Raw genomic sequence first — 11,427 nt, forward strand, 5'->3', positions numbered from 1 at the left:
TGTGTATGTGTATATATATATATATATATATATATATATATATATATATATATGCTGTGTTAGGCTACAATGTGTGATTTTTTTTACATTTTGGGATGGTGGTGTGCCGCAGGATTTTTTTATGTAAAAAAGTGTGCCACGGCAAAAAAAAGGTTGAAAATCACTGCTCTATCTGATTAATGAAAGAAAACTTGGCGGTTTTATGTCCCTTTAATATCAGCAGCGGTTTAGTATTATAGGCTCCCACTGATATCAATGGAAACCAAAAAAAGATAATTTGCACTAAAGTTACACTGCACAAATTATTGTTTAACGACTGCTGAACTTTGACAAAATTATTCTAACAAAAGTAGACGGTAAGTCAAAAAGATGAGGCACAACTGTTTGCAAAAATATTAGCACATGAGATATGACAGACAGTTGCAAGGGATTTTATAACATATCATAATAATAATAATAATAATAAAATAGCCTAGCAAATATTGGCCTGTAATCAAATTCAGTCAAGATTTCAGTGCAAAAAAACGTGGAATTGGCCTCAATGTGTTTTTGGCTTCCTTTATTATAATATTCCTATCCATTAAAACTGCATGTGTTTGATTTCATTAAGCTGCCTGAATTACAAATAAATCTGATTTTTAAATAAGTTGTGTTGGGTGAAAAAAAAAAGAAAAAGAAAAGGAAAGATAATCCCCATAGTAAAAAGAATCAAAGGAGGTGGCTTTGACCCCACATTGGCCTTATGGCGGGTTAAGTGTTAAAGACAGTGGATGTGGTTTTTATTGAGAAGTGTTATAGTGATGCTGAAAGAAAGTGGCTTTAATTCTGGATCTATAGGGCAATGAGAAGCTCCCTCCCAACCTACTTAACTTTAGACTGGTTGGTTGTCACAGATTTGTTGCGTTGACACCATCGCCCAGCAGTTGGTCTCCAAGCAAACCCCTTACAAAAGAAAGGGAACAAACTACTGTATTCCTCCACAAAGAAGAAAAGGCACGGACAAAACATGATTGTACTTGTAAAGTGCGGCTAATCCCCCTTAAGGGACTCAAGGCTCTGCTCATTTTATCAACCTCGAAAAGAGGAAAGGCTGAGTAGACCTCGCTGGGGATCGAACTTGCAACCCTCAGTTTGTTACGGTGCAGAGTAGCCACAGTGCATTAGTATGCTGAGCTAGCTTCCAACTAGCATAAGGAACTCCAGAAAAAACCCTAAAAAGAGCACAACGAGTCCTAAATAAAAACACAGCACAAAAACCGAGAAACTGGGTCAGGCTAACAGAGACCCAACCAGTCTCATAGAAACAAGGGGAGGCAACGCCCAGACCCCAGAAATACAGAAACCACGGGATAAGGTCTGAAAACAGAGAGAGGATCTTCCCCTAACACAGTACAACCTCACTCTAGAAAGCAACTAAAGATGAAGGTCCCCAAGTCGCAAAAAGGTAGCTCAGAATACCGAAATATTCAGAAACAAAACCTTGTGCAGCAAGCTCAGATAGGTCTGACAAACAACACCTGAAGCAAAAACACTGCACTCTGCAGTCATCTAAAAATGACTCTGAAACTTAAATCCTTGCAGGTCAAGTAGAAAGCAGCTGAAGATAGGATAATGTCGCAGGCTATCTAAGAGCCGCCAGTCCTTCCCACAAATCTTGATGGAGAAAGGAGAAACCTCAAAGAGGCTTACCGTACCTCAAATGCTCCGAGGATGAAATAGTAGAGCAACAGATCTCTGATCCTGCTCTACCCCGGACCAGCCCAAGCGACAGACTTGTCCAATAGACAGGGAAGACCCTAACCACAAGCCCCCAGGGAATGGAAAGAAAAAGGGGGAACTCACCCACCCCAACAGAGATCGGGTGCCAACCCTATCCACTCCTCCAAAATAAGGCACTCCCAAGGAGAACCCCCTAGGACCTGAAACAGAGAAAAGTGTAATAGATCCATAGGAAGACCTGTCACAACTCTCCTAGACAGTCTCTACATAGAGAGATCAATTTCCAACAGGTGGAACAGAGCCCACAGAGCAGCAGATGCTGCCCTTTACATAAATAAGCCACCTGTTCAAACCTCCTACACACAGGGCAGGACAATGACCCTCCAGAGAGAGGAAACCGCAGCTCATAAGGAAGACAAACTATCCCCTCAAAAGGGAAGGGCACAGATAAGAACAGTGTACATGTCCACAAGACATGAAGCCATAGTATGATCAAAACACGGACCGAATGAAAAAATCATCCAGACACCACTGTTGACCCAACAGAGAAAAAACTCCCCATGAAAAGGAACACACTCCGTCCGAAGGACTAGTCAGGCCTTAAAGTTTATAACCAGTATCCGAAGGTGGATGCAAACTCTGGCCTTCCTGCTTGCAAGCCCAATGAGTTAGCCCCTCTGTCGCAACATAGGGTCCCTGAAAAAACTGGGTCGTCCTGAACCAGTCCACAGGATCATAAGTCTCCAGAAATCCAAGAAGGATCCAAGACAAGAACCCGGGACCCAGAATCGTCCTAGAATTAACGGCACCCCCAGGGAACACAAGATACCCCATCTGAAGCAATCAGACCTCACAGAGGATGACAACCGGGGAACCCGGAAAACGGGTATGGGACTCACTCGTAATTCCAAGCCCAAAGGGAAGGGAACACCCTTGACCGGAGGTCAACACCCCCCCAATAAGGTGCTAGACCGCAACAAAGTCATGCAATTTATCTAGAGCCCAAAGGCCCCAAGGGCAACAAAAGGGAAATGAGAACGAGAACAGAGTCACTCAAAAGAGAGAGTAGAAAGGAAAGGCTAGTCTCCATAATCCTTTCAGATTAATGTTCCAGAGGACCACACCCAAGGGAGAAGAATGCAAAGCATCCCAAACCCAGGCAGCCTAAGGAAGACAGAGCCTCACATCCTTCACTTCCTAATTAAGCGGCCAAAGCCACCAGAAAAACCGGACGAAGTCCAGAAAGTCTCAACCCAAAAGAAGAGAACCTCTAAAAGGAACAAGTCCTAAAAGAGACCATGAAAGGCAAAACCGTAAGAACGGCGGAATGAAGGACCTAAATCCTCCAAGCCTCCAACCCACAATGGGAAGGAACACTCTAGTTCCCTGAAAAATCAGAAACAATTGAGCATGTCGCCACGGATCTCAACGGAGCCCCGACCCACTAGCTTGAAAGGCAAATGAGGACTAAACCAATCCCCCATGCCCCTAAGCAAACCATGGGCCCTCAAGCCCTCTCAGGATGCTAGTTGAAGCTTGTAAAATAAAACAAGAAACAACACAAATCATATTGTGATCACTAGGCACCCTCACCGGGCCAACCGGACATAAAAAGGCGCCACGTGTCTGAACTAGGCCTCAAAGACAGAAGGATTTGTACCCAGTCAGGACCAGCCTGAAACCAAGGGCCCCAGCACTGTCAAGGTCACATAAAGTCTCCCTCGAGATGGAGGGATAAAGAACAGTCAGACAGACTTTTGTAAACAGTGCGACCACAAAATCACAAGTATCAATTCCAGAGAAGAAATGTTCCGAAGGAAACATCACACCACAACATGAGCTTTAGACCAAATAAAAATCATCCTCACCGGATGAAAATAAAAGATAGGGCAACCCGTAGGTTATCGCCCAGGAAGAACGGACAGACCCGCAGGACCAGCCCAACATGGGTCCGAGACTTCCAAGCTCGGAACTGGAAAGGGATACACAAATAACAAAGACTATAAGAAGATTACTTCAACCCCTTATGTCTATGTATGCAAGCCAGTCAAAGAGTAAGACTGAGAATCCCCAGACCCATTAAGAGTGGGATCCTACAGCAACGCCAAAAACGTGCCTTAGTAGAATACGAAGGTGCGCCAGTCTATAACGAAAGGCGCAACATACCTCCACCAGGACAAAAAAAAAATACCCGAAGGTTGACCCCCTGAGGCCTCAGGGGCAGTCGCTCCCCCAGAGGGCTGAACTGGACCAGGCGATCCCACGCCTGACGAGCCCTGGTTAACAAAACATGGACAATATTGTTAGCACACTCCCGGGAGGTGCAGATGCACCAGCGCCAAAGATATGGCCATGCAGAACCGTGTCGTAACCTCCGGTGGGAACAGGCCACACTCCCTAAAATGGATAAGTAGCCTTTGGGTTACCTGCATGCGTAGTAAGAGTTGGTGGTAGGGAACTCATCTCGTGAGAAATAGAATCCCCAGAGGAGGATGGCTCAGTGGGCACCCAGTTCCCCAATCCCGAGGAAAAGAGCACTCTAAAATTGCATTCAGAGCATAATTGATGGGCATGTATCACCCGGGCCAATTCATATTCTTTGCAAGAAGTAGAGTCTGAATCAGAGACATCTGTCTCCAAGAATCCTCCATATCAGGGACACTGCCACCTCCAGAGAACCAGACACCAGCGGACCAGGATTTCTCTGTCGCCACACGGTCAGGAAAGAGGAAATGGAGTCATAGGTAAACCGTGCCGTCCATGCAAAAGCGCGCCCGACCGTAAAGGCCGCGTCACTAGGCATAGGCCGTTATGTTCCAAAATAGCGATGAGCCAAAGTAACACTACACAGTAGCAGACAGAATCACATAACAAACATGATTATAAACCCCCTGTTCAATAATCCCCGTCAGGAGGTATTAACCCTTGATTCCTAGATACAAAAAGGAGCCTCACTGAGACCCTATGTTAAAGTTATCCCCGAAAGGTTGTAGCCCCTCTCGGATAAACAGTTGTAATTACAATACATCCATGATGAAAGTAAAATGAAACGATCTTACCGGAATCTACGCTGTGGAACAGGAACACGGCCCTTCAAGTGTGACAGATATTAGCGTCACTTCTGCCATGGACTTGAGAAAAAAAAAGCAGGCAGCGAAACTCGTCAACGCTAATTGCTTGTGGAGCTGTTAATATGAGTCGGGATGGTTTCGCAGAAAGACTCTCCCTGCATCTCCGGACTCCACCCATGATCTCACTGAGAGGCTGACACGACTACTTAAAACTCCAGTCCCATGCCGAAGAGTACTACCCTCCATAAACTTCTGACACTTCTCTGCCAACCTCCTGGGGCGAAAGGCAAAGAATGATTGGGGGATGACGGAAGTGGGAGGAGTATTTAAGCCTTTGGCTGGGGTGTCTTTGCCTCCTCCTGGTGGCCAGGTTCTGAATTCCCAAAAGTAATGAATGCAGCTGTGGACTCTTTCCATTTATAAAGAAAACAACAACTCCCATGACACCTGGAATAGCCTTTCACCATGGGGTCTATTTATATATGTGCGGACAGACATGATCCGCTATAGCGAACCATGTCCGCCGCACATCAAAAAATGCCGACAGCATACGCTGTTGGCATTTATCATTGCACCAGCAGTTCTTGTGAATTGCTGGTACAATACCGCCACCTGCAGATTCGCGGTCAATCGGCCGCTAGCAGGGGGTGTCAATCAGCCCGATCGTACACGATCAGACGGATTGATATACGCCGCCTCTATACGCGCGGATACAAGGGGAAAAGGGGCCATTCGGCCCTTTTTAAATAGACCCCCATGTCTCTAAGTACTAATTTAAGACCTATAAAAAAAACATAATTTATGCTTACCTGATAAATTCCTTTCTCCTGTAGTGTAGTCAGTCCACGGGTCATCCATTACTTATGGGATATTAACTCCTCCCCAACAGGAAGTGCAAGAGGATCACCCAAGCAGAGCTGCTATATAGCTCCTCCCCTCTACGTCATACCCAGTCATTCCACCGAAACCAAACGAGAAAGGAGAAACTATAGGGTGCAGTGGTGACTGGAGTTTAATTTAAATTTTAGACCTGCCATAAAAAACAGGGCGGGCCGTGGACTGACTACACTACAGGAGAAAGGAATTTATCAGGTAAGCATAAATTATGTTTTCTCCTGTTAAGTGTAGTCAGTCCACGGGTCATCCATTACTTATGGGATACCAATACCAAAGCTAGAAGTACACGGATGACGGGAGGGAAAGGCAGGATCTTTACACAGAAGGAACCACTGCCTGAAGAACCTTTCTCCCAAAAACAGCCTCAGAAGAAGCAAAAGTGTCAAATTTGTAAAATTTGGAAAAAGTATGAAGAGAAGACCAAGTTGCAGCCTTGCAAATCTGTTCAACAGAGGCCTCATTTTTAAAGGCCCACGTGGAAGCCACAGCTCTCGTAGAATGAGCTGTAATTCTTTCAGGAGGCTGCTGTCCAGCAATCTCATAGGCTAAATGTATTATGCTACGAAGCCAAAAAGAGAGAGAGGTAGCAGATGCTTTTTGACCTCTCCTCTGACCAGAATAAACTACAAACAGGGAAGATGTTTGGCGAAAATCTTTAGTTGCCTGTAAATAAAATTTCAAGGCACGGACTACGTCTAGATTGTGCAGAAGTCGTTCCTTCTTTGAAGAAGGGTTAGGGCACAATGATGGAACAACAATCTCTTGATTGATATTCTTGGTAGTGACTACCTTAGGTAAGAACCCAGGTTTAGTACGCAGAACTACCTTGTCTGAATGAAAAATCAGATAAGGAGAATCACAATGTAAGGCCGATAACTCAGAGACTCTACGAGCCGAGGAAATAGCCATTAGAAACAGAACTTTCCAAGATAACAGCTTGATATCAATGGAGTGAAGGGGCTCAAACGGAACACCCTGTAAAACGTTAAGAACTAAGTTTAAGCTCCACGGTGGAGCAACAGTCTTAAACACAGGCTTAATCCTGGCCAAAGCCTGACAAAAAGCCTGAACGTCTGGAACTTCTGACAGACGTTTGTGTAAAAGGATGGACAGAGCTGAGATCTGTCCCTTTAAAGAACTTGCAGATAAACCCTTTTCTAAACCTTCTTGTAGAAAAGATAATATCCTAGGAATCCTAACCTTACTCCATGAGTAACTCTTGGATTCGCACCAGTGTAAATATTTACGCCATATTTTATGGTAAATTTTCCTGGTAACAGGTTTCCTAGCCTGTATTAAGGTATCAATTACTGACTCCGAAAATCCACGCTTTGATAAAATCAAGCGTTCAATCTCCATGCAGTCAGCTTCAGAGAAATTAGATTTTGATGTTTGAAAGGACCCTGAATTAGTAGGTCCTGTCTCAGAGGCAGAGACCAAGGTGGACAGGATGACATGTCCACTAGATCTGCATACCAGGTCCTGCGTGGCCACGCAGGTGCTATTAGAATCACCGATGCTTTCTCCTGTTTGATCCTGGCAATCAATCGAGGAAGCATCGGGAAGGGTGGAAACACATAAGCCATCTTGAAGGTCCAAGGTGCTGTCAAAGCATCTATTAGGACCGCTCCCGGGTCCCTGGACCTGGACCCGTAACAAGGAAGCTTGGCGTTCTGGCGAGACGCCATGAGATCCATATCTGGTTTGCCCCAACGTCGAAGTATTTGTGCAAAGACCTCCGGATGAAGTTCCCACTCCCCCAGATGAAAAGTCTGGCGACTTAGGAAATCCGCCTCCCAGTTCTCCACGCCTGGGATGTGGATCGCTGACAGGTGGCAAGAGTGAGACTCTGCCCAGCGAATTATCTTTGATACTTCCATCATCGCTAGGGAACTCCTTGTCCCTCCCTGATGATTGATGTAAGCCACAGTTGTGATGTTGTCCGACTGAAACCTGATGAACCTCAGAGTTGCTAACTGAGGCCAAGCCAGAAGGGCATTGAGAACTGCTCTCAATTCCAGAATGTTTATTGGAAGGAGACTCTCCTCCTGAGTCCATGATCCCTGAGCCTTCAGGGAATTCCAGACAGCGCACCAGCCTAGTAGGCTGGCGTCTGTTGTTACAATTGTCCAGTCTGGTATGCTGAAGGGCATCCCCCTGGACAGATGTGGCCGAGAAAGCCACCATAGAAGAGAATCTCTGGTCTCTTGATCCAGATTCAGCATAGGGGACAAATCTGAGTAATCCCCATTCCACTGACTTAGCATGCACAATTGCAGTGGTCTGAGATGCAGGCGTGCAAAAGGTACTATGTCCATTGCCGCTACCATTAAGCCGATTACCTCCATGCATTGAGCCACTGACGGGTGTTGAATGGAATGAAGGACACGGCAAGCATTTAGAAGTTTTGTTAACCTGTCCTCTGTCAGGTAAATTTTCATTTCTACAGAATCTATAAGAGTCCCCAAGAAGGGAACTCTTGTGAGTGGCAATAGAGAACTCTTTTCTACGTTCACCTTCCACCCATGCGACCTTAGAAATGCCAGAACTAACTCTGTATGAGACTTGGCAGTTTGGAAATTTGATGCTTGTATCAGAATGTCGTCTAGGTACGGAGCTACCGCTATTCCTCGCGGTCTTAGTACCGCCAGAAGAGAGCCCAGTACCTTTGTAAAGATTCTTGGAGCCGTAGCTAACCCGAAGGGAAGAGCTACAAACTGATAATGCCTGTCTAGGAAGGCAAACCTTAGGTACCGGTAATGATCCCTGTGAATCGGTATGTGAAGGTACGCATCCTTTAGATCCACTGTGGTCATGTATTGACCCTTTTGGATCATGGGTAAGATGGTCCGAATAGTTTCCATTTTGAACGATGGAACTCTTAGGAATTTGTTTAGGATCTTTAAATCCAAGATTGGTCTGAAGGTTCCCTCTTTTTTGGGAACCACAAACAGATTTGAGTAAAACCCTTGTCCGTGTTCCGACCGCGGAACCGGGTGGATCACTCCCATTAACAAAAGATCTTGAACACAGCGTAGAAACGCCTCTTTCTTTGTCTGGTTTGTTGACAACCTTGAAAGATGAAATCTCCCTTTGGGAGGAGAAGCTTTGAAGTCCAGAAGATATCCCTGGGATATGATCTCTAACGCCCAGGGATCCTGGACATCTCTTGCCCAAGCCTGGGCGAAGAGAGAAAGTCTGCCCCCTACTAGATCCGTTGCCGGATCGGGGGCCCTCACTTCATGCTGTCTTAGGGGCGGCAGCAGGTTTTCTGGCCTGCTTGCCCTTGTTCCAGGTCTGGTTAGGTTTCCAGCCCTGTCTGTAACGAGCAACAGTTCCTTCCTGTTTTGTAGCGGAGGAAGTTGATGCTGCTCCTGCCTTGAAGTTACGAAAGGCACGAAAATTAGACTGTCTAGCCCTTGGTTTGGCTCTGTCTTGAGGCAGGGCATGTCCCTTACCTCCAGTAATGTCAGCGATAATTTCTTTCAAACCGGGCCCAAATAATGTCTGCCCTTTGAAAGGTATGTTAAGCAACTTAGATTTAGAAGTCACATCGGCTGACCAGGATTTTAGCCACAGCGCTCTGCGCGCCTGGATGGCGAATCCGGAATTCTTAGCCGTAAGCTTAGTTAAATGTACTATGGCATCAGAAATAAATGAATTAGCTAGCTTAAGGACTCTAAGCTTGTCTATGATTTCATCCAATGGAACTGAGCTACAGGTCTCCTCTAGAGACTCAAACCAAAATGCCGCCGCAGCCGTGACAGGCGCAATGTATGCGAGAGGTTGTAATATAAAACCTTGTTGAGTAAACATTTTCTTAAGGTAACCCTCTAATTTTTTGTCCATTGGATCTGAAAAGGCACAGCTATCCTCCACCGGGATAGTGGTACGCTTAGCCAGAGTAGAAACTGCTCCTTCCACCTTAGGGACCGTCTGCCATAAGTCCCGTGTGGTGGCGTCTATTGGAAACATTTTTCTAAATATAGGAGGGGGGAAAAGGGCACACCGGGCCTATCCCACTCCTTAGTAATAATTTCTGTAAGTCTCTTAGGTATAGGAAAGACGTCGGTACACGCCGGTACCGCATAGTATCTATCCAGCCTACATAATTTCTCTGGGATTGCAACCGTGTTACAATCATTCAGAGCCGCTAATACCTCCCCTAATAATACACGGAGGTTCTCAAGCTTAAATTTAAAATTTGAAATGTCTGAGTCCAGTCTATTTGGATCAGATCCGTCACCCACAGAATGAAGCTCTCCGTCTTCATGTTCTGCCATTTGTGACGCAGTATCAGACATGGCTCTAACATTATCAGCGTACTCTGTTCTCACCCCAGAGTGGTCGCGTTTACCTCTAAGTTCTGGTAATTTAGATAAAACTTCAGTCATAACATTAGCCATGTCTTGTAAAGTGATTTGTAATGGCCGCCCTGATGTACTTGGCGTCGCAATATCACGCACCTCCTGAGCGGGAGATGCAGGTACTGACACGTGAGGAGAGTTAGTCGGCATAACTTTCCCCTCGTTGTCTGGTGAATTTTTCTTAAAATGTACAGATTGACTTTTATTTAAAGTAGCATCAATGCAATTAGTACACAAATTTCTATTGGGCTCCACATTGGCTTTTGAACATATTGCACAAAGAGATTCCTCTGTGTCAGACATGTTAAAACAAACTAGCAATTAGACTAGCAAGCTTGGAAAATACTTTTCAAATAAATTTGCAAGCAATATAAAAAACGTTACTGTGCCTTTAAGAAGCACACAAAAACTGTCACAGTTGAATAACAATGAACCGGATTAGTTATAGAAACCAAATTTTCACAGTAAATGCATAAATTTAGCAAAGGATTGTACTCATTAGCAATGGATGATTAACCCTTAATATCAGAAAAACGGATAACAATTGAAAATATAAGCGTTTTTATCACAGTCAAAGCACAGTCTCACAGGTCTGCTGTGAGTGATTACCTCCCTCAAAACTAGTTTTGAAGACCCCTGAGCTCTGTAGAGACGTCCTGGATCATGCAGGGAGAAGAAGGCAGACTGTGACTGAATTTCTAATGCGTAGTAAAAGCGCCAAAATAGGCCCCTCCCACTCACAATACAACAGTGAGGGAAGCTCAGAAAACTGTTTTAATTCAAAACAAACGACAGCCATGTGGAAAATAACGCCCAAAACAATTTTTCACCAAGTACCTCAGATAATTAAACGATTTAACATGCCAGCAAACGTTTAAAATCTAATTTATGAAATGTCATTAAAAAGCCTGCTGCTAGTCGCTCCCACTGCAGATTAGGCTAAAAGTTATATGCATACAGTATTTTCCCAGTGAAGTGCCATTCCCCAGAAATACTTAAGTGTAAACATACATACATATCAGCCTGATACCAGTTGCTACTACTGCATTTCAGGCTGTACTTACATTATATCGGTATTAGCAGTATTTTCTCAGTCAATTCCATTCCTTAGAAAATAATATACTGCAACATACCTCTTTGCAGGTGAACCTGCCCGCTGTCCCCTGTTCTGAAGTTACCTCACTCCTCAGAATGGCCGAGAACAGCAAATGGATCTTAGTTACGTCCGCTAAGATCATACACAAAACTCAGGTAGATTCTTCTTCAAATGCTGCCTGAGAAAAAACAACACACTCCGGTGCCGTTTAAAATAAAAAAACTTTTGATTGAAGAAATAAAAACTAAGTTTAATAACCACAGTCCTCTCACACATC

This window comes from Bombina bombina, chromosome 12 (genome assembly GCF_027579735.1).
Source record: "Bombina bombina isolate aBomBom1 chromosome 12, aBomBom1.pri, whole genome shotgun sequence".
Taxonomy (NCBI): Eukaryota; Metazoa; Chordata; class Amphibia; order Anura; family Bombinatoridae; genus Bombina; species Bombina bombina.